This window comes from Ambystoma mexicanum, chromosome 2p (genome assembly GCF_040938575.1).
Source record: "Ambystoma mexicanum isolate Mex_15411 chromosome 2p, UKY_AmexF1_1, whole genome shotgun sequence".
NCBI classification, from domain to species: domain Eukaryota; kingdom Metazoa; phylum Chordata; class Amphibia; order Caudata; family Ambystomatidae; genus Ambystoma; species Ambystoma mexicanum.
In genome coordinates, this window is record NC_090923.1 from 739,459,842 (window position 1) to 739,483,674 (window position 23,833).

Consider the following 23,833-nt stretch of genomic DNA (forward strand, 5'->3'; position numbering starts at 1 on the left):
GAAATGTCACTGATGACATCAATGATGACATCACATGTTTAGCCTATTTGTTTTCGTTGCCTGCCATATATATATATATATGTACATTCAGTAAACAAACTTTGTTAAAGGGATGTTACACTTCGCAGTGAAACCAAAAAACACTGCACATTCCCCCACTATGGTAAGCTAAGCAACCATAACTGCTCGCACCACTGTGCACTGCAGGAAAAGAAAAATGACATCACTCCAGAACCAGAACTTAGAATCCAGACTCCAGAACTTGTAGCAGAGGGGCCTGAACCACCAGCTGAATCCTTTTTCAGCAGGCCTCAAAATCTTTTGCAACCTAACTCCACTATTCAACAGCCGGGCTGTGCTGTTTGATTCTGGCTAGAACCCTGTGCCAATACCCAGAAAGCAGTGCTGTATCCAGAATCCACTTAATCCAGACCAGCAGAACCAGAGATCCAGACCGCCGTGCAGTGCCGAGTGCCAGACCAGACCAGCAGAGCAGAGCTGACCCAGACCGCTGTATTCAGAACCAGTACCAGAGACCGTCCGTGGTGAGTGAAGCCCAAACCTGACCAGACCCTGACGGCCTATTTCAAATTTATAGTGTGAGTACTCAGCCAGAACTGTGCAAAACCAATCTCTTAGTTTAAAATAATCTAATCTAACTATTTTAACCTATTTAGAACTGAATCATTGAATTGTGTGTCCATCCTGTTGATCCAAAACCTTCCACAGCGCATCTGTCATTCTGAAACTTTAATTTTCCTTCTGAAAATCTTCCTCCACTAAATCGTCCATATCTTTGGAACCGTATGTGCTAGGAACGAGATTTAACTTTCATTCTAAAGCTATGAATCTAAGCTTTCCAACAAGCCTAAAACTGACTTCCTTATAGTTTTGCCGTAATCGCGCTCGACACACTCGGAAAAAGTGCAGCGAATTGCAATTTTACTAATTTCTACACCTGTAAAAATATAGCTGCTCTTGCTTGTATTGCTGAAATTCGTTTTCAACCTAATAATCCCTCATGAATCATTGCTAGTGTTGACCTGAACTAATTCAAGTAGCTGTCACCTACCCTGAATCTCCTATAGGAAATTAAAATCATTTTAGCATAGTTTTCATTTCTTTGCAAATCCCATTCAAAATATTTCTGCATGTTTTCAAAGCATACCGGTTGCTCTAAGCTTGCTAGGGGAGAACTGAAGTTTGTATTGCATTGTGTTTGTATTCCTGAAAATTGTGTGCTCTCCTTCCATCTCCTTATATTGCATAGGGGGGGAGTGAATTGCCAAAAGAAAAAGTGATCATATTATCTCTTGTTAAAACCATCCAGTTATTTCTGTGCTGCATTCTTTTCCACCATTGCATTTCCTTTAATCCATAAAAGCATACCGTATCCTCTCTATACCAACTCCTAAGTAATTAAATAAGCGTACAATTGTAATATTATCCATTGTTGATCACTGTCATATTCTTAAGTGTATTATCAAATATTAATTTATTATAAAAGTGTGATATATATCTTGTTTAATTTTTCAATAAATCTGTTAATTTGCAAAACAAACCTACTTCTTGGCTCAGTGAGGTCAGGCGGATTCAAAGAGAGGGGTGTTATATAAGGGTTTATCATCCAGATTATAACTTAACCATAACGTCCCCTCAACAAATTTGGATCCTGTTGTGATACTGTCGAAGTATGATGTTGTTATGGATTCTAATTAGATATGTTTTGTGATTTTGTCACATGTCTTTATTGAGATGCCAAGATTCCTAGTTGGATTTTGTCCTATTGTGATTTTGTGCTGATTTCCTAGTGTAATAACAGGATCGTATTGTGATATAAGTGGTTCCTCTTGTGATATTGTGAGGTGCTCTATGAGCCCAGATGTGTTATTTTCAGGATTTTGCACATAGCAGATTCCCTTATGTTTTCTTCAGCTAGGCTTACCACAGTCTCTGGCTTCATGTTCTGATTTCTGCAAAACAAACACAAAAAAGGTTTTTTTTGTTTCCTGAAATTCCATTACAGAGACACACGTGCAAAAAACCTGTCTCTACTTGCAAAGCTATTGGAGATGTATGTAATTTCTCTTACAGTTCTTTTCCTTTCATTATTGCCGCATTCACAGTATGCTTACACTGCATGCATCCATTTACACCCAAATAGCGGCCTTATTATATAAAATATTACAGTGGACTATAATAGGGAAGATTTCTTTTGATTCTTTTTTCAACTTACAATTTTTATTTATAATTTTACAAACAGTTTACAGTTAGAGCATACATATTCCACCTCAAATACTGACCATAATAGAAATTGAAAGCCCCCCACACCCATCCAAAGCTCAGGAGAGGCTTGCTTCTATACACAGCAGCAGAACAGACACTTATGAAGGAAAATAATACACCAACTATACCAAATTGGCCAGGTGTGAACCATCTCTAACCATCTCTAAGTAGTAAGGCCCCTGACAGTACTGGTTAAGGCACTGGGACCTCTCCCCAACCATTACTTCAAGTCTGGAGCCCAGACCCTCACGCCAACCACTTGTCAAGTTCCACTGTTTCTCCCCTCAACCCCTCTCAGCCCAATTCCCATTAACTTATCAATGGACCCCACTCCTCCTGGAACCTTCCCACATGGTCATTCACAATAGCCGTAAGCTTCTCCATCGTATAGATGACCTTTAATTTCTGTTCCCAGACTGCACTATCTGGGGCCCCCAGGGACTTCGACTTTTGCACCAGCGCAATCCTACCCGCTCTAAACATTGCCTCCCACAATCCCGGGAGCCTCCCGTCATCCCATTCCAGCAGGGGGACTCCCAGTAGGTTCTGTGGGGGGTCTGGGTCTAGAGAGACCCACGTAACCGCCTTCATCCAACTCAGGACCTCTGACCAAAAGGTTTGAATCACTGGGTAGTCCACCACATAAGAAACCATGTGGTTTGTTCGCTGCAGCCCCGGCGACAGAGCGGGGAGGAGCCCCAAAACATTTTGGTGATCCTAACTGGGTCTCTATGGCATCCTTTAAGAACTGTGAAATTGTGCTCTATGGTGGATGTAAAATAAATTGCCATAGAAGGCAAGCTTAAATATCTTGGACCTTTTCTCCTCTCGGATTTACATCCCAACCATCTCTACCCACTGTTGGTTGAAGTTCTGTCTATTTGCTACCTCAGCCATGAGCATAGCCCTATATAGGCACAAGAGGATTCCCTCTGATCCTCCACAGAAACCAATACCCCTTCGAATTGAGTAAAGTCCCTAACCAGTTTATCCTCTCACCTGCCATCGGTAAGAAATGGTCTTACCATGAGATATTCAAAGATGGACATCGATTCCTTTCCCACCACATCAACCAAAGCATCAAATCCTATGAAGTTACCCTCCTAAAACAGCTGGCCTACCCTCTCTAACCCACTGCCTGACCAAATCTAAGAATGACGGAAGACTCGATTGGCTAGGTCTAGTGGGGGGCCCCATACCGATGACAGAGGGGATGGCCAAGAGGACAAGTGAACATTAAACTTGTATTCTTTACATATAGACCACAGAACCCTTAAAGTCGGATGTGATTGCAGCCTCTGGGGGATCGCCCCGGCAGAGACCAAAGATAATCCCTAAACTGCTTGGGGTGAGACGCAGTTTCCTCGAGAATGGTCCAAAAGTTGCCCAGGTCGTCTCTTAGATGCTCCATCAGCACCCGCAGCTGTGCCACCTGGAGATCAGGATAAGCAAATCCCCCCCAATCTCTAGGTAAGTTTAGCGTTGAATGTTTAATTCTGGGAAATGTGTTCTGTCACACAAACCGGGCCAGCAGGGTCTTCAGCTCTCAGAAGTATGCCTCCGGCACCACGGTGGGCAGGCTTGAAAAGAGACCAATCAGGGAAGAACATTAATTTTAACAGAGATCCTCCTCCCATACCACGAAAGCACCCGAGGAGCCCACCCCGCTAAATCCTTTGTCAGTGTCGCAAGCATTGGGGTATAGTTGGATGAAAAATCCACAGTGAGATCTCCGGGGAGCTGAATTCCCAGGTACTTAAGATCCACCTTCTCCAATGTCAGTCCCTTACACTGGACCCTGTTCTCCATACCAGCGTCTTTCAGCCAGATTGGCATAATACAAGATTTCTGTACATTGATCTTGAGTCCCAAAAAGTGCCTGAAGGATGAGATCTGGGACATAAGCTCAGGAACAGATGAGTATATGTTTACTACATACACCAAGATATCATCTGCAAATAGGAACAAATTAAAGGACGTTCCTCCACATTGGATACCCTTGATTTTTGAGTTGGTGTGGATCATAATTGTTAAAGGCTCTAGGGACATGGTATAAAGGAGGGGCGAAAAGAGACAATCTTCCTTCGTCCCTCTGGCTAATGGAAAAGAGGCAAACAAGATCCCGTTGACTAATACTCAGGCAGTCTGAAAGCCATAAAGTACTGAAATCCATTGCTGCATGTTCGACCCACGTCTGAACTTCTCCAGGGCCTGGAACATAAAGGACCACTCAACACAGTGAAATGCCTTTTCTGAGTCCAATGAGATCACTGCCGTGTCAATACCCTCCCCTTGTGCCACATGTATCAGGTCAATGGTCTTCCTATTTTTTTCAGATCTCTGGCATCCCTGAATAAAACCTTCCTGGTCCCCGTGGATCAGCGTTGGGAGAGACCCCTCAAGATCAAGATTCCATGTCTGGAGTTTTCCTAATATCTTCACATCTGTATTAAGAAGCGATATGGGTCTATATGAAGAGCACTCCCCCAGATCCTTACCTGGCTTATGGATAACCACAATTATGGTGCTCAACATAGAATGCGGAAGTATATCAACCTCTAGTACTCTATTGAAAACCTTGGCCAAATGGCAGACCAGGAGAGACCGATACATCTTATAGAATTTCACAAAAAAAGCCATCTCCCAGAGTGGTGCCTGAGTGTAATCCCTTAATCGTGAGGGAGACCTCCACTGGGGTCATCGGGCCATCCATACTGTCAGTGACAAGGTCATATAATTCCAGCATCTGTAAAGAGCCAAGTAATCGGGACATCTGAGTGCATTCTCCAGAGAACTCTGACATATATAGGGCCTCACAGAATTTCCATAACTCCTCCCCTATCGCCCCAAGGTCGAAGAGGTCCCTCCGCTCTGACTTTTGATTCTGTTCACCAATTTAGATATCCACACCTCTCATAACCACCATGCCAGAATTCTATCTGCCCTATCTACCTTCTCATGGTACTTCTGCCTCAGACATTTCAACTTCTTACTCGTATCATGAACCGGCAAATCCTCCAGCTGTGATTTATAGAGATGCAGTTGCGCTGCCTGTTGTGATGCAGTTGCGCTGCCTGGTCTTTAATGTACACCCGAAGCATCTGAACTATCTCTTTGTCCTTCAGCAACAGGTCATTGCACAGCCCGCTCCCCGGGGGCCTGCGTGCCCAACCCTCCCCCAGTACCACCTGAACCAAATCATGATCTGACCACAGGACAAGGGACACGGTAACCGAGTTGATGAACCCCTTCAAGGGGTAAACTCTACCAGGACAATGCCAATTGTGAAGTAAGAATCATGGACTCGAGAATAAAAAGTGAAGGGGGCTACTCCGCTTCCAACGTTAGGGTATCCATTACCCCCAGGTCCTCATTAATGCTATGAAACTTCCTAGATTGGGAACACTCTGCTTGGGACACCACCTCCCACCATGGTCTTTTCCTATCTCTTTGCGGGTCCAGGACCATATTGAAGTCACCCCCAACTATCTGTTGGCCCTCAATAAACAATTTCAATTCTTCCTTGAGCTTATCCCATAAATGAATCTGGTCCACATACCAACACAACCGTTATTGGAGTGCCCCTCAACAGGCCCCTGACAGCAATGTACTATCTCCTCCAGGTCCTACAATGTTCCGTTAACTCTTGCCACTCCTCTCTTATTAACCAGTGCAGAGGACTGATATACCTCCTCAATGTATCTGGACTTCAGCCCCGGAGGACCACCCCTAGCCCAATGAATTTCCTGCAAGAGAAGTCCAACCTAGCTCTTCTGAGTATGAGAGACTGGGTTGTGGGGGAGTTTAGACCCCGGGCATTGAGGGACCCCACCACCACCAAGTCAACATTCACACCAGAAATCATGCCTGCTGCAAAATCAAATTTTTCGACTGCCAAACCTCCATATCACAATCCCAAAAACAGAATTCCATCTCCTTGTAAACAACTCCTCCCCCACCCCAAGTTAGAACGCCCCCCAACGCCCGCCCCAGGCGTCCAGTCAGCCGAGTTATCATCACTGGCTTAGGACCGGACCACCAGAAAAAAAACTGCTCTGCCGGGTCCTACCCCTAACATTCAAATACTGAAGAACCCCCACCTCCCACTCACCACCTCCCCACCATAGCTCCGAAGAGCCACATGTCACCATGATAAGCTATAAATCAAAGAATCATTAGGCATCACCCTCTCCCACCTCCCCCAGAACTACCTCCATGGTACACCCCAAATTCTAATCTACCATAACAGTCTCACGAGAACAACCGGCTCTGCCCAACCAGTACAAAATAGAAGACTAGGCCCTCGAAACTTCCAAGTTTCCACCCTGTCGACCTAAGTCAACAAGACACAGGGTGTCCCCTTCACCACTCCCCAGACCTCAACCCCAGCATCCTGCCCTTCCCCACTCAATAACCAACCATAACACTTGCATGGGGGCTTCCAGTTCAGCCAAGTCCAGAGAACAAATAGCGTCCAAATCTCAGAAATGCACCCTCCATCCGGCTTCCCCTGCTCAGGCAATCCGCTTAACCCCACCTAGAAAACAACCATATCAATCATATGGAAACATCCACTCCAACCCGATCCACAGGACACATAGCACACTCTTAGGGAGGTGTTTAGTTTTTGTAAACTTTCTGGAGCTGGGAATTCTCTGCCGCCTGACCCCTTAACCTTCTGAAACCCCTCAGCCATTGATCCTTCATCTTTTCGGGGTTGCTCGGCTGACAAACCCATGAGCTCTACAATGACCCTCTGGATGTCGTCCTCAGTAACCAAGCTGTACTTATGAGTCTCATACTCGAAGGATATGGAAAAGGGGAATTCCCAATGATATCTAACCCCCTTCTCGTTGAGCCATCAGGTCAGGGAAGCACACATTTGTCATCTTGCTAGTGTGAAGGCCAGCAGGTTTGAAAGATCGTTATCCTCTAGTCGCTCAGGCCCCCCTTCCTAGCCTTATCTAAAATCCTTGTTGTCTCCTCATAGTAGTGGAATCTTGCCAGCACCGATCTCAGGTCCTTTTCCCCTCCTCCTGCCTGATGAGCTTTGTCAATGGTAGGCTCAGCCATGGAGTCTCCAACAAACAAAAGTTTAATCACTACATGAATGACCCTCTTAATGTCCCACTCTGTTCCCTTCTCCCGCTCCTGGATTCCAAAGAAACTGAGATTGTTTCGCCTTTCACAGTTCTCAAAGTCATCCATCCTGAGAGTCATCTCTGATTACCTACAGAGTTCAGAAAGATGCATGTCAATGTGGACCTCCACTGTGTCCAGTGAGGTCTGGTTATTCTCAAGGTTCTGCAATCTGTCATCGATCTTGTCTACTCATTTGCCCAAAGTGTCCATCTGGGTCCCAATGTCAGCACAGATACCCCGTATCTCTTCGGGCATTGCCACAATATCCTCTGACGTCTCTGCCATTGTGGCCAGTGCTGTTGCAGGTCCCAATGAAGCTGCAGGAGAATCAGCAAACTGAAATCTCTGCAGGGAAGATTTCCAACCCACACAACACCCCCAGTCATTTCAAATAATATCTCAGCACATGGCAGTACTACAGCTCATGGAGGACCCACTATCTGTCGAAGTTAGGCATGCACATGGCGGTCAACGCTTCAGAAGGCGGCCAGGTTCCCTGGGCTCCAAGTACCACTGCTGCTGGTAAACTCAGAGGAAATCAAGGTCCCCCAAAACACTTTCCAGGAAGCCGGCTAGGCCTCCACCTTGCAGCCTCCAATCCAAAGAGCGGTCTCACCCTTTCCCGACCCACACAGATGGAACTCGCCATTGGGCGAGATGTCTTCACATGGTCCCTCACTGTGCTGCGGGGCTCACCTCCAATCCAGGGGAAGCTTCCAGTTTCCCCGCACTCTGCGACCCCACGGAGCCCGCCAGGACCACCGGAGCATTCCCACTCCCGCACTGACCAGCCTCCAATATCATCACTGCTCTGGGTTAACGTGTCGGGTAGGGCGTGAGGGGGTAAGCATCCAGGCAGGGGCTCACCCAGGTTACCCCGCAGAACACCCCGCAGAACAGGCTTTCTGCTGTTAGGGCCGTTCAACCAGGGCAAAGCAGGCAGGAGAGCAGCAGCACCAGCAGACAAACTCAGGGTCCAGGATTTCGCCCACACAAGCACGAAATCCCCTGCAAACGAACAGTCTTTGAACAACTTTCCTAGGGGGCTCAGGAGCGGGGCTCATGCTCTTCCGGACCCAGTGGAGTGTGAGAAACCTTATGGTACTCTCCCACCTACTCCCCAGGGATCTTCCATTCAGGTGGCTAGGGAAGGGCCATTGCTTTTGGATCTTGACCCTGGGGGTGGGCACGCGAGGGAGGATCACCTGAGTGGAGGGTCATGGGTGATTGGGAGGAGAATACCCAAGAGGGAGACATGATATCCCCCCTTCCTAATTGCCCACCAACCCACTCTCCCTCACTCTTCATGGGGTATTTCCACTCTCCTCCCTTCTCTCCTACCCAATTCCAACAAATACTGGGACGTGTAAGAGGCGATCAGGAGCAAGGAAGATTACCCATGATATGATATGATATGATATGATATGATATGATATGATATGATAGTTTATTTATATAGCACATATACACAATGTGTTTCAAAGCGCTTCAAGGCAAGGAAGGGAACAAGGGAAAATATGACGACATTCTTACAGGCCATGAACAGTAAGGATGTGAAATTAACTATCGTACTCGGTCTGACGACATTTCAGATAGTGCAAGTGCTAAGACATAGATAAGGGAGGGGGAGAGTGGGAAGGAAATGGAAACAGACAGGCGACTACGGTACTAGGCCTGACGACATTTCTGGTAGAGCTGGAGGAAAACAAAAGGTGAGGGAGAGGGGTGCAGAAAGGGAGGGGAGGAACAAAACAAGTGACTATTGTACTAGGCCTGACAACGTTTCAGATAGTGCTGGAGGGAGGGGGGGCAACAGTAAGGGGATAGGGGAGCGACAGACCAGGTTGCTATCATAGTACGGGACAATTCTGATAGAGTAAGCGCATAGAAGAAAGTAAGGGGAGAAGGGGAGGAGATAGGAAAAGGGAGAGGGGAGCGGAGGGGAGGAGAGAACAGAGAGTAAGCAGTCAAAAAGAGTGGAGAAGCAAGAGATAAGAGCAAATACAATGGCAGAAGTCAAGTAGTAACACATAATGTTGCAAGCCAGGATACAAGATGAAGATGGAACAGCATGATTCAGGGCCACCATGAGTACAAGATGGAAAGGAAGTCCAGCATGAGAGTTGAGAAAGGGTGACGCACCGTGAATCAATGAAGTCCATAAAAGTAAAATCCAGCATTGGCCACAAGACGGTGATGGTGAAACCAGAATGTATCAGGACAGACTCCTGTGTGCAGGAAGGGGGGGTGCACAAGGGAACAACACGGGGGGGACCAGAGAGGGTGGGGATGGCCTGTTGGGACAGAGTGTGTAAACACATGTTGGTGCATGTTTACCTGCTGTCTTAGCATGGGGTCGGACCCTGGATCCTCCTGGTCCGAACATGTCCAAACAGCAATATCCCTTCACTTTGGACGCCCGGACGAGAGACGCCGTTCATCTAAGAGTTAAGAGCAGGAAGGAAGAGGCAGGGCTAAGAAGGTAGGCGGGGCTTAGGCCTGGTGACCTAGATCCACTTACACCTGCTCCCCAGCTGCAAAGGAAAAGAGGATGGAGGGCTCCTTAAGTAGGGAAAAGAGCGGCAAGCAGGAAGGCACCAGGTGGGCGGGGCTTGCTAAGTGGTGAAAAGGAGTGGCAAGCAGGAAGGCACAAGGTGGGTGGGGCTTGCTAAGTGGTGAAAAGGAGCGGCAAGCAGGAAGGCACCAGGTGGGCGGGGCTTGCTAAGTGGTGAAAAGGAGTGGCAAGCAGGAAGGCACCAGGTGAGCGGGGCTTGCTAAGTGGTGAAAAGGAGCGGCAACCAGGAAGGCACCAGGTGGGCGGGGCTTTGGCCAGGTGACCTAGATCCACTTACACCTGCTCCCCAGCTGCAAAGGAAAAGAGGCTGAAGGGCTCCTTAAGTAGGGAAAAGAGCGGCAAGCAGGAAGGCACCAGGTGGGCGGGGCTTGCTAAGTGGTGAAAAGGCGCGGCAAGCGGGAAGGCACCAGATAGGCGGGGCTTAGGCCAGGTGACCTAGATCCACTTACACCTGCGCCCCAGCTGCAAATGAAAAGAGGCTGGAGGGCTCCTTAAGTAGGGAAAAGACCGGCAAGCAGGAAGGCACCAGGAGGGTGGGGCTTGCCAAGCAGTGAAAAGGAGTGGCAAGCAGGAAGGCACCAGGTGGACAGGCTTTCTAAGTGGTGAAAAGGAGCAGCAACCAGGAAGGCACCAGGTGGGCGGGGCTTAGGCCAGGTGACCTAGATCCACTTACACCTGCTCCCCAGTTGCAAAGGAAACGAAGCTGGAGGGCTCCTTAAGTAGGGAAAAGAGCGGCAAGCAGGAAGGCACCAGGTGGGCGGGGCTTGTGGCAAGCAGGAAGGCACCAGGTGAGCAGGGTTTAGGCCAGGTGACCTAGATCCACTTACACCTGCTCCCCAGCTGCAAAGGAAAAGAGGCTGGAGGGCTCCTTAAGTAGGGAAAAGAGCGGCAGAGAGCAGGAAGGCACCAGGTGGGCGGGGCCTGCTAAATGGTGAAAAGGAGTGGCAAGCAGGAGGCACCAGGTGGGCGGGGCTTGCTAAGTGGTGAAAAGGAGCGGCAAGCAGGAAGGCACCAGGTGGGCAGAGCTTGCTAAGTGGTGAAAAGGAGCGGCAACCAGGAAGGCACCAGGTGGGCGGGGCATAGGCCAGGTGACCTAGATCCACTTACACCTGCTCCCCAGCTGCCCATAGACACAACATAGAGATACAAAGCGAGGCCTACCATCTAACACCTTTGAATTTTCCCCCTAATAGAGTCACACAAGGTCAGGCAAATTTCCCCAATTGTTCACACCTGACTCCAATTGACTCTCAAATGCAATATAAAAAGGGTGGTTCTGCCAGAGTCAGAGAGTGAGCTGGGGAAGCTAACTGGACCAGAGGAGCCAAGGAGAAGATAGCTGTGGAAAGAGGAGCCAAAGACCCTTTGTATTGCCCACAAGGCTTTCTGGGGCCTGGGTCCAAAACACCTTCAGCTGTCCCTGGGTAAATACCTTCCGTCCTGAACTCTTCGCTCCTCCACTTCTAACTCCCTCAGGGTCAGTAGCTTTTCAATGAAACGAGCAGGGTGAAGATCCTGTCTTTAGCTGGGACCTCCCTCTGGAACAGCCTCCCTGCCACTCTGAAACTTGAGGAGAACCATCTCCGGTTCCGGATGCACCTCAAGACCTTCCTTTTTGCTTCTGCCTTCGCCCCACCTCTCCCCTGCTGATCTGTCCTGTTACGGCACCATGCCCTGGTCACCCTCTGACCTTCAGGCCCAGGTACCAGCTCACCCTACCACCCACCAGCACTGCCTCCTGGCAATCCCTTGCACTGGGGTCTGTATCGGTAACCTACAGTCCTCCCCCTTTTTTCTGCACTTATCAGACACACCCTGTCTGTTGCTTTAAACCTAGCACTTGCCACTTGCTGGCTGCACTACCACTGTTTGTTGTGTTTTATTATTTATTTATTTATGATTTATTATTTATTTTTATTCCTTTGCTCAGCACTTTCCACTTCTCCCCCCCTCCCATGAACTTACCCTTTCCCTCTCTCATGCACTTGCGCGTTCTCATTGTCACTGGGCCTAGTAAGATCGTTGTTTTGTTCTCCCTGGTTCCTCTCCCTTGCCTTGTCACGCTCTGAAACACTTGTGTACGAGCGCAATACAAATAAAATATCAATATCAATATCAAAAACATCAGTGGATTATGGGACGCTGAGACGCTGGCCCGGTGTGTGTAAGGGGCTGCAGCGTGGCGAGGTAGCTATGCCTCCAAGAAGCTGGAGCGGGACGGAAGGCGGTCTGTTGGCCTTGTTCAGACCAGTGCTTGTTCCTCTGGGACGTGTGCCTGTCCCAGGGGTGTCCAAGAGGTAAGTGGTTCGACCCTGACCTCGACCCAAGAACGTTTGCCTTTTATCTGCCGCAAGCACCTCTCTACTATTGGTGAGTTTCGTGAGCCAGAATGAAACTCAGTAGTGTGCAGGTGGCTGGTGCAGGAGTGTTGAGAGACCGAACAGCCTGGTGCGTGAAAGCGGGAAAAAGAAAAGCAAAGCAAAAAAAGTGAAAAGGCAAAGCAAAGTAAGCAAAAGCAAAGAGAAACAAGTGAAAGCAAAAAAGCAGAAAGAAAGCAAAGTAGAAACAGAAAAGGGTGCTAGATGCGCAGAAATACAGATAGAAAGAGCAAGTGCACTGGTGGCTTGGAAATAGCCAAGAGTGGCTACGAATTACCTGAAAGTAAGGGAAAGGGGTGAAAGTGACCTGAAACTGAGAAAGACAGTAACGAGACAGAGAGAAGGAATCGGACAGCTAAGAGATGGTGCACGCAACCCGAAAGTGAGAAAGAGCGTGTAAGTGACCCGAAGTAATTGCAGAGAGTCCAAGAAGAACATAGATGAGACACTGAAGTTGCAAGAGAGCATGATGAGAAATTGAAGGTGCAAGAGAGTATGGCAATAAGCAAAGAGAATTGTGCAAGAAGCACCAGAAGGTGAAAAGTAAGGAGAAGTGTGCAAGAGGCACGGAAAGGTTGAAAGAAGGTGCAACTGTGCACAATGGAAAACAAAGGTGTGCAGCAATCACAGTAAAGAGGAAAAGGACAGAGTGGAAGAGGCATAGAACAAGAAGTGCCAGAGAATAAGGAGAGGGGTTGGAGGTCAGAGTGGTTGCGCCTTGGTGGAGCAAAGAACTCAGCATTCTCAAAAGTCTCTGCTACAACCCCATGAAAGAACTGTACGGTGAAAGGTACATCCTCACAAGAGGAACTTTTTATTTGTTTGTTGAAAGAGGGGCCTAGGCTTGGGGAAGGGAACCATCAAAGGCCCACTCTAGACCTTTTTGAACTTTGTGAAAAGAGGCCTAGACTTGGTCAAGGCAACCCTGAGAGGCCTAACAGGAACTGTGTTTTTTGTGTTTGGAACTAGAAGGATCAAAGCTTGGGGAAGGGAACCCAAGAGGCCCATAGACATTGTGAACTCTATTGACTTGCTGAAAGAGCCCTATGTGGAAGGTTCCAAGGGTAACCCTGTTGAATTGAACTACTTTGAACTGGCAGAACTGTGCTTATGGGCAGACTACCTAAAACCGGCTGTGGTTTACATTTCCTTTTGAATCACAATCTTTCCTTTAAGAAGATCCCCATCACATCTGATTTAAGAGTGAGGGCAAGCACAGGTTTGGACACAGACATGCATCAGTTGAGGGACCAATCCTCTTAGAGTTGGGGCCATGTAGGCACTACACCAACCCCACAAAGTCTGATAATAAGGGTTTTCAAACTTACTTTTGAGTCTGTGGGCCTCATTACGAGTTTGAAGGTAGCCATGCCCTTCGCAAGGGCATGGCTACCCCCAAACCCGGGTCCGGGTTCCCTGAATGGGGAAATACCGGGCCATTCCGACCTTGGAGGGCCAGGTATTTCCCCATTCAGGGAACTCGGACCCAGTCCATCCCCATTCCCATTTGAGCCCCCATAGGGCTCAATGGGCATGGGCAGCATGCTAAGAAAGGGCCCGTTAATGACGGGCCCATTGTTAGCATGCTAGGCCGCTCGCGGGACCCACTAAGGATGTCTGGTAAAACCAGGCACCCTGAGCGGGTCCCGCGAGCAGACCTGGTAATGTGGTGGTAAGGGGTTAATGAAGCCCTGTGTCTGTGTCAGTGAAAGTAGAGCTAGCCGTGATCAAACATGAAAGGTTGTTCATAAAGGCACACACCCATGTCATAGCTGGCAGCACTGCAGTAACATTATCACAGGTACGAGCATTACACACCCACATACATACCCACATTCAGGAAAAACTATCAACCTTAAACATTCATGTACATGCGACTCCACCAATGTGGTGTATGCATTGACATGCCTCTGTGGGTATTACTATGAGGGCATAACAATTCGTAAAGCCAAACTCAGGTAGACTGAGCACAAGTCGAACATCCGTACAAGGAATTTAAAATCTCCTGTTGCCACGCACTTTGTTGAGGCGAAACACACAGTAGCACAATTGAAGTGCGTTATCCTTGAACAGGTGGAATTGGGAAGCAGAGGTGGTGATCTACACAAAAGGCTACTACAGAGAGAGATATTATGGATAGATATGCTTGACTCATTGAGCCCAAGAGGCATGAATTGTGAATTTGACTTGATGTGCTTAATTTGAACATACAATCAGACCTGGAAAATGACAGGCGCTAGATTGTGAGTGGACTCCGCCTTTTAATCCACAAGGAATATACTGTGAATTTACACACATGTGCTGTTTAAGTAATATACACAGCTTGCCTGTTAGGGGGATGACACTAGATTGTGAGAGGAGCTTGCAGAGCTGCAAGGCAGGAGGAGTACTGTTGTTAGAAGCTCACACTATAGTGGGTAAATTTAAACATTCACCAGTTCATCGTATGTGTATACCAACTGGTGACTACGGTTACAAAATGGTTATATTGACAAATCTGACCAGTACACAAAAAACACAGAGTGTTTACAGTGGTATATTAGACCAGTACACACATAATGCACGTAGACAGCACTTAGTCTTAATGTAAGCATGCTGTTCCTAAGTGAGCATGTAGTTCTTAGGTGAGGAAGACTCTCCAACACTAGTTTCCCGACTGCATACACTTTAGGTCGACTCCGAGGACCATGTGTCCTCCAGACACCTTGCATAGATCTTACAACTGAACTCAAATGTTTCAATATGATTTATGTTAGGGAGAATTCTCATTCTATGGCTAATTTCCCTTACCTATAGAGTCCCCCAGCAGCTTTGCTGGATTTGAAGGGTTTGTTTCTTTTTCCTGCTAAGAGTTAGACTCTTTTTCCCACTCTCAGGCATCTTTGCTTTGTGTGTTCTGGGCTATTTTTGTGTTTAATGTTTATGGGATTTTCTCATCCCCATAGAAACCATCTTTACTCACATGTGTTACACAGCACCCTCAGTGCAGTGACACAGGGGTGTCATAGCGACCCCCAAACATAGACTCCATACCCTGGGACTGACTACTTTCTCCCAGGGCATGTAAAGTCCCAAATGACTTTAATAGTCAATTTATATGAACTAAACCAGTACAAACCATCTTACTATGGAGGTACTGGAAAGGGTTAATAGTTTTTCCCTTATGTTTATTTTCGAGAGGCTACCGTACAGTCGCTCTCTCAAACGTTTCTGGCTGGTGGCAGTGGTTACTACCGTAAATATTCAACCGCAAATATTTCCCATGGGATTTTCCCATTGTTCGAGGCTACCACTTTTTCTGACGGCTTCTAACATACCGCTGGTGTATTTTAATATTTACTTTACTCCTGTAGGTTTTTATTGCCAGAACTTTAATATAACTTCTTTCTCGTGTCTTTCTCTAAACTCCTAACCTAGATCGGGGATCCTTTGTTTGTCCTTTTGGCAGCCTTCTGCCGAGAAGCCCTCCTTTCGGTGCCACTGAGTCTGGGGTGGGTCCATTGAGTGGGAGGGAGAGTAGGACCCCTGGACCGGGTTGCCTCAGCAACCCATATCGCACTCTATCCTGATATGCTGGAGGGTCTCCCACCAGGATGACCACTCCACTGTGTGAGTGACAGCTATGCTGTATGAATGGGGATCTTTTTGCATAAAAGCAGGGTCCTGAGGACTGGAAGAGCAAGGCGTTGCCACTGGAACTAAGAAGCCGAAGAGGAGAGAAGCCAAGGACATCTGCAATGACTGAACCACCGGTGAAGCCCTGCTGCAGCGTCTCACCACTATTCTCCACACAACGAGAGAAGATCTTCATCTGCAAGAGCCTTCTTCCCTTGAGCTGGTGGGGCCACCCAGTTCGCCAATCGCCTTCCCGGACCTGCCTTGGTCGAATCTCCCATACCCTGTACTTGGAGGCCGGATAGCCAGGCACTAGTCCACCCGGACCGCGATTTAAAGGAGCGTACCTTTTATTCATCGGGCAGCACCGCGGCTGGTTTCATTCCTGGGTAGTGCAGTAACTCCAACCTTCCTACACGACGAGAGCCCCTCTTCCTCTGCTGGATCACCCGAACTGCAGGAACTACCAGGAACAACCGCCACCGCAGGAGCCACTTCTTCATTTAAAGGTACATTGTTCCGCCAGGCCGCCCTTTCTTCGCGGTAGCACTAAAGGTATTTTAAATCCTTTACCTACCTGTTGGGTTGGTCGCCCCTCTCTCTTAACATTGTCTTTTCACTTTCTGCATCCACCTTTTAAAAATCGTTAACCAAAGACTTGACTGCAGCTACAAGAACATTTTGTTCCTGGGCCCTTGTCCTGTACCAACTGACTCTGGCACAGGCCTATTGACTCTGGCTACATTTGTTAGCCCTGCCTTCTTTAGATTGATTTTCATCTAGAACTGTGTGGTGCACCTATTTCTTACAACTACCCTTTCCTTTCCATTTTTAAACCCTGTGCAATGTCATTTTGCTCAGTTTTCATTTAAGTATTGTCTATATTGATGCACTGTCTTGCTTAAACTGGTCCACAAACTTATGGGAGGTGTTGCTAGGGTGTGTAGGAAACTATTTCTAAATAACTTGTGCTTTCCCTCCCTTGTAAGGAATTGTTAGAGTATCCCTTGTGTGTGGTTTTCACTGTGCCATTTTGCTCAGTCTTCACTCTGGTTCACTTGGTCTACAATTTAACTTGTGAGTGTGTATATTTTTCCTTTGACTTAATTTAACTTGCTTGATGACTGTGATACATGTGTTTTATTAGAAGTGTATAAAATAAATATATAACTACTTTTTAATGCAAAGCTTTAGTCAGTGTTTCCTTGTGCAATAGTACTGTAGGCCTATTGTGTAAACCCTGAATACTGCTCATCTCCCTCTTGCGATAAGTCTGACTGCTCAGCCACAGCTACCAACTAGATCTTTGTGGTACAGACTGATACCAAAGGGGATTTATTGCTCTCACCTGCAGTCCTAATCTTGTGTAGTGCTCCCTAAGGGAACTGCACAGGATACTGCCTAACAATTTACTTCATGGTACGAGATCGGCGCGAGGCACCTGGGCCGTCAGACGGCCGGATGCCCTGTACCCCGCTGGTCCTACCATACATGAAACAGATGGCCAATCACACATATTACCCAGATATGTTGTGGTCTGGCCATGATATTGATGGACAAGTTTAGTTTTACACCTTAAATTTAAAGGTTGTGCCTGTGTTGTACACTGTCCTTCATAGCTCCTATTTACAGAACAAGCTCATTCACGTGCCTCCAAACTACATTGTATATGCATGGTTGCTATGGCGACTAGGTTGAAGAACAGAGCATGTTCCATAGAGAGGAGACCACGCTGTCTGAATTTGACAAGGCGGGTTGCATACTCTTAAGGCTTGCCTAAACATATTTTATAGTTACCAGAGGGTACCTTATAAATATTGCAGTTAAATCGTTTTTACGGCCCTGGCGGTCACCGCTACGATGTGCATGGGCACCATGACAACGACATAAACAGTATACCGTTATTACATCGCGGGACTTTTCAGCTGTTTTTTTTTTTACCGCATCCTTTTTTTTGGGGGGGTAAACATTTTTAAAAATGGGTCTGGGTGTACGGGATTTTTGACAAAAAGAAAGGGCGTTTGGTGGGGGTAAACCCCCATGAAATAAAAATCGAGTTTTTAAAAAAAAATATGCAGTAAAAAATACCTGCGATGAAAAGTCCCGCGATGTAATAACGTAGGACCGACATAAACACAGAATTCGCGAGCCGCGCCGACTGCGGATGGTTGGCGCGGAAGTCGTGAAACACATATCTGGTAAGCGTTTGTTAAATGCCTCTGCTACTACAGAACAGGCATAGATATTATGTCAGTGTTATCTCGGAATGATTGATAAGTATGCAACAAGTGGGGTGACATAATGAGACGGCTTACTCACATGCCTTCCAGCAATGGAGTGCCTCTGTAGGTGGTTCAGCCACATCTAGGGGTTTAGTTTGATTACACTATAACCCCTCTTAAGACTTATCCCATGTGCAACGTGGGGGTATTCATCTCACAGTGGATTGGGGCCTCTTACCCTGGTTGGGAGGAGGCAACAGTCCACTTCACACACTTTTGAGGCACACGCATCCATGTGCCACGAGTGTATTGTGCCACAGCCACATGTATTGTACATATAACTAGTTAACTCTGAACATGTGATTGCGTGATGCAAATTATCATTGGTCCCACATCTCTTATCTTTCAGTGGGTTGTTGAGATGCTCCCTGTTAAGCCTTAGCTGACCATCCAGCAACACCCCCGCCCTGCCGGTTGAACACCACCTGGCGGGTGAGTAGACTTTGGGTGTTTTCCATATTTACCATTGACACTATGTGATGGGATATATTTTTTATATATGGTAATAAGATAGCCCATATTAATAGCTATTTTCCCTACTCTATTTCCTCATTATACAAGGTAGATACACCACAGTACCACACTGAACAAGAACGCCGCCTAGTGTACCTTTATATCTACGAATTAATTAGCAAATTAAGATTGTTGGGAATATAAAACATCTTACTAAGTATATTCACCTGTTGTGTTTTCAGGTGTACGACTGAACACCTGTTGAGTTTAATCTTTAAAAAATTGGGAACATTAAGCCTCAAAAGCCCTGAAGATGGATGTTAAATCCAAAACGCGTTGGCTATAATTGTTGCTTCCTCCACATTTGTGCTTTTTTGGATTATGTTTGATTTGCATAAAATGAATAATATGTATGCACTAGCACAGCAGAATATGTTGTTAATAGTTTATAATGATTGCATCGAATGCCTTAGCATCTAAAAAAAGCAATGAAAAAAAGCATTGAATGCATTTAAAAAAAAATGTAAATGGGGTTGCCCCCAACCCCTGTTTCTTTACCCCTTAAAACCCATTATACTTAAAATACAACCTTTACCTCTGAAAAAAATGCATTTAATGCTTTTTTTCGATGCTTTTGGCATTCAATGCTTTTTGTTCGATGCAATGACTGGATACCGTTGTTGATGCCTTTTTAACGATAGGCGCTCAGTGATTAGAACTGAGATATTTGACTGTGATAAATTGCTACACGTCACCCTTTGATTTGTATAACATTTTTGTTCTGAAAATGGTCATCTTACAATGACCCTTTGGTCATTATTTGGATGTGAATTTGGGTATTTGGATGGTCCACCCGAATAATATTAAACTTCATTGTGCTGAATATTTATTTTTAACAATTCCTTTCAAGCACTTCTATTGATATTTTTGATCATATTAAACTTACGGTGTAGCCTTTGCCTGCACCAAAAACCAAACGGGACTCTGGTCTCATAAGAGTGCAAATACGGGTCCCTTTCGGCAACAACCGGCTTTGTTTGTTTTTATGTGTCTCTCTTGGCACCATGTCTGTCTCACAGGAGTCAAAGCTAGCCGTTCAGGATGCTGCCATCCATGCGCCCCTGGTGGCCTCCTCTTTTAACAATTTTTACTGCTTCATTAATTAAATACATATGGCCTTATTCTGTGTTTAGTGGTATTCCTGCTGTAATTCTGTGGAAATACCTTCAAACAAACAAAAGCCGTCCAATTACGAGTGGCGACATGGGCGTGTTAAATCCCATCTTTGGAGTCCATAGGACTCCAGGGACGTCATTTGGGGGTAGCCAGGGGTTGCAACTGCAACCCCTTGGGACGCCTATGCGATCCAAAAATAAACAAATAATCTTCTGGTGTAGTGGGGGTTTAGGGGGGCTGCCACAGCAGGTCAGGTGGGTCCCCGACCCAGTCCTCACCCATCAGGGTGAAGGCTGGGAGGCACTCAGTAGTGGTTGGAGCTGACTGTGACATGCAGCACATGTCAAATGCCATGTTCAGCACCAACCTCTTCTCAACCCCTTCTCCCTCAGCTTCCTTGCAGCTCACATACAGGAACCATGAAGCTCTCGCAGCCTCCTGGTTCCTGTTTGTGAGCAGCATGGAAGAGACGAGGGTGGCCTGGAAGGACAAACCGAAGCTGCAAGAAAAAGGTAATAAGGCTTTTTATTTTTTTTTTAAACATATAATGTGTATTTTGCATGTGTGAAGTGCATGTCGGATGTATGTATGTAAATGGTTGGTGAATGAGAAGTGATGTGTGTTTTTGAATGTTCTGGCTAGGTGTGTGCCTGTGTAGAGAATGCAATGAGAGGATGCGATAGAAGGTGTGAGTGACTGGTGGGTGAATGAGAAGTGATGAGATGTGTGTTTTTGAAAATTCTGGGTGGGTGGGTGTGTGATTGCAATGAGTGGATGTAAGAGAAGTTGTGGGTGACTAGTGGGTGAATGAGACGTGATGTGATGTGTGTTTTGAATGTTCTGGGTGGGTGGGTGTGTGCCTGTGTAGATAATGCAATGTATGGGTGTAAGAGAAGGTGTGGGTGACTGGCGGGTGAATGAGAAGTGATGTGATGTGTGTTTTTGAATGTTCTGTGTATGTGGGGGGAGGGGTGTTTGCATGTGTAGAGAATGCAATGAGTGGATGTCAGAGAAGGTGAAGATTTGGGTGACTGGTGGGTAAATGAAACGTGATGTGTGTTTTTGTATGTTCTGGGTGGGTGGGTGTGTGCCTGTGTAGAGAATGCAATGAATGGATGCAAGAGAAGGTGTGAGTGACTGGTGGGTGAATGAGAAGTGATGTGATGTGTGTTTTTGCATGTTCTGGGCAGGTGGATTTGTGTGTACCTGGGTAATGAATGCAATGAGTGGATGTAATAGAAGGTGTGAGTGACTGTTGGGTGAATGTGAAGTGATGTGATGTTTGTTTTTAAATGTCCTGGGATGGGTGTGTGTGTGCCTGTGTAGAGAATGCAATGAGTGGATGTAAGAGAAGGTGATGGTGTGGGTGACTGGTGGGTGAATTAAATGTGATGTGATGTGTGTTTTTGAATGTTCTGAGTGGGTGGGTGAATGGTTGGGTGTGTGCCTGTGTAGAGAATGCAATGAGTGGATGCAAGAGAAGGTGCGAGTGATTAGTGGGTGAATGAGAAGTGATGTGATGTGTGTTTGTGAATGTTATGGGTGGAAGCCTTTGTAGAGAATGCAATGAGTGGATGCAAGAGAAGGTGTGAGTGGCTGGTGGGTGAATGAGATGTGATGTGTGTTTTTTAATGTTCTGGGTCGGTGTGTGCCTGTGTAGAGACTACAATGAGTGGATGTAAGAGATGGTGTGAGTGACTGGTGAATGAGAAGTGATGTGTTGTGTGTTTTTGAATGTTCCAGGTAGGTGGATGTGTGCCTGTGTAGAGAATGCAATGAGTGGATGTAAGAGAAGGTGTGAGTGACTAGTGGGTGAATGCGAAGTGATGTGATGTGTGTTTTTAAATGTTCTGGGATGGGTGGGTGTGTGCCTGTGTAGAGAATGCAATGAGTGGATGTAAAAGAAGGTGTGAGTGACTGGTGGGTGAATGAGAAGTGATGTGTGTTTTTGAATGTTCCAGTTGGGTGGATGTGTGCCTTTCTAGAGAATGCAATGAGTGTATGTAATAGGAGGTGTGAGTGAGTGACTGGTGGGTGAATGAGTATGAATGTGGTAGTGTGTGTTTGAATGTTCTGTGTGGGGTTTGGTGTGTGCCTGAGTGGTGAATCCAGTGTGAGTGAATGTGAGAGAGGATGTATAGGTGTGACCGGTGGGTCAAAGGGGATGCATGTGTGTGTAAGGTCCTAAGAGACTGGGATGTTTTATAGGTATTGTCGGGCAGAGACAAGTTCCTGTGTGTCATTACCTGGCTAGACTGGCTTTTTGGTGCAATCAGTCTATCCATTGCTTACTGTGACATGTAATTTATTACTCTGCATGTTTAAAAAAGCAAGCATGATAAGTAGTGTTACCTCGCTAGACTGATGTTTTGGTGTAGCTGCATGTATCTCTTTTATTGTAGCAAGACCTTTTATTAACTGAGCATCCATGATGAATCAAGCATGAAAAGTGTTCTTATGGGTCTAGACTGGCTTACATTGGAACCACTTTGGACAGGTTTTCATATTGTGACATGTCACTTTTAATGGCCAAACCAACAGGAGTATGTTCTTACATAGGAGTATTGGCACATATTGGCAGAGCCAGTTTTGTGCCCAGTGCCAGTAATGATACTATTAAAAAAATCTAAAAGTGAACATGAGTATGGTCCTATATGGGAATACTAGCATATGTTGGTGGAGCTAGAATGGAAATGTATGGGCACAGCCAGCAGGATATTTTTTTTATACGGGCATATATTGAAGGGACTGGCATGATAATGCATTGGGAAATGCCATGTCGGCTTTTGGTGACTTTTCATGATTTGCCCTACCCTACAAAACCGATTGTTGCCCTTTTTCACCTGAATTGGTGGCCTTTTACCCACATTTTCTCAGAAAGTGTGCTGTTTAATGCATTGTTATTCTATTCAAAACATTTTCTATGGGGAGGGAGAAAAATCCCCCGATTCCCCCACAAAACCCATTTTCGTTAGTTCGGGTTCCCTCGCTACGCTCGATCGCAATCACATACTTGTGGCAAATATTTACACGCTCCAAAAAAAAACTCACCAGCCACCACTGGTGGCTGGTATATTTGTGGACCAGACACCACCCCCTACTTTCTATGTTACGTTAAACATTTAAGCTTTGATTACAAAACATATTTACTTCTTTCACTTGCAGCAGTGCATGCCCCTGCAGTGGAATAATCATCATGGACATTTCGCACACGTGGTGGTCGGGACCGGCCTGGGGTGTGGCGTGCCTTGTGCTTTGTTAAGGAGCTTGGGGGTGCCCACAGCGTGGTTCGCAGGGGAGCCACCAAATGTTATGGTACCCCATTGGGCACCACAGGTTCTGACAAAGGGGTAGTGTGCAGTGCGCACCTTGAAGTCTGCCAGTGAGTCCCCGGGTGAGAAGCAACTTTTGGGTGTTTTCAATTTAAAATAACTGTGTGGTGTCACGGATTTATGTGTGCAGCAATGATATTACATTAAATGGTGTTTTTTAAAGTACTCTCTCACCCAGTATTACACTTAGAAAATAAAAACTAAGGGTGACCTCGGGTATATTGAAAGAACCTTTCCCAGGTATTATAGTCCAGCAATGATAACATTGGCCCTCATTATGGGTCCGGCGGTAACCGGGCCGTTGAAACCAACAGGTAGCCGCTGGAACCATAATGACTTGCCAGAAACACCAGGGCATTACAACCACGGCGTTCCAATAAGTCAGGCACTGGTAAAATGTTGATCCCCATTCCCATAGAGGCCCATAGGACTCTATGGGAGTGGGGACCATGGATGCAACGACACCGTTAATGACGGTGCTTCCGTGAAAGTCTGGTCAGGCCTGACCGTGGCGGGCGGAACGTCACCCGCCAGTAGACTCGTGGTTTGCCAGTCCGGAAACAAATGTGTCGGTAAGCTTACCAGCCCCGTTGT

At 46.5% G+C, this 23,833-nt stretch overlaps 1 protein-coding gene across 4 annotated transcripts in view; it reads left to right on the plus strand.

Annotated features, from left to right (window-relative positions):
* The window catches only part of LOC138566734 (sprouty-related, EVH1 domain-containing protein 2-like), a 654,794-nt gene that overhangs the window by 304,366 nt on the left and 326,595 nt on the right, over nucleotides 1-23,833 (plus strand). The window contains exon 2 of one of the 4 annotated variants that reach the window (XM_069644361.1): nucleotides 18,628-18,710. The exons of the other annotated variants lie outside the window; for them this stretch is intronic. The gene's annotated coding sequence lies outside the window, so the exon portion shown is untranslated. The remainder of the gene's footprint in view (nucleotides 1-18,627; nucleotides 18,711-23,833) is intronic. 4 annotated transcript variants of the gene reach the window in all.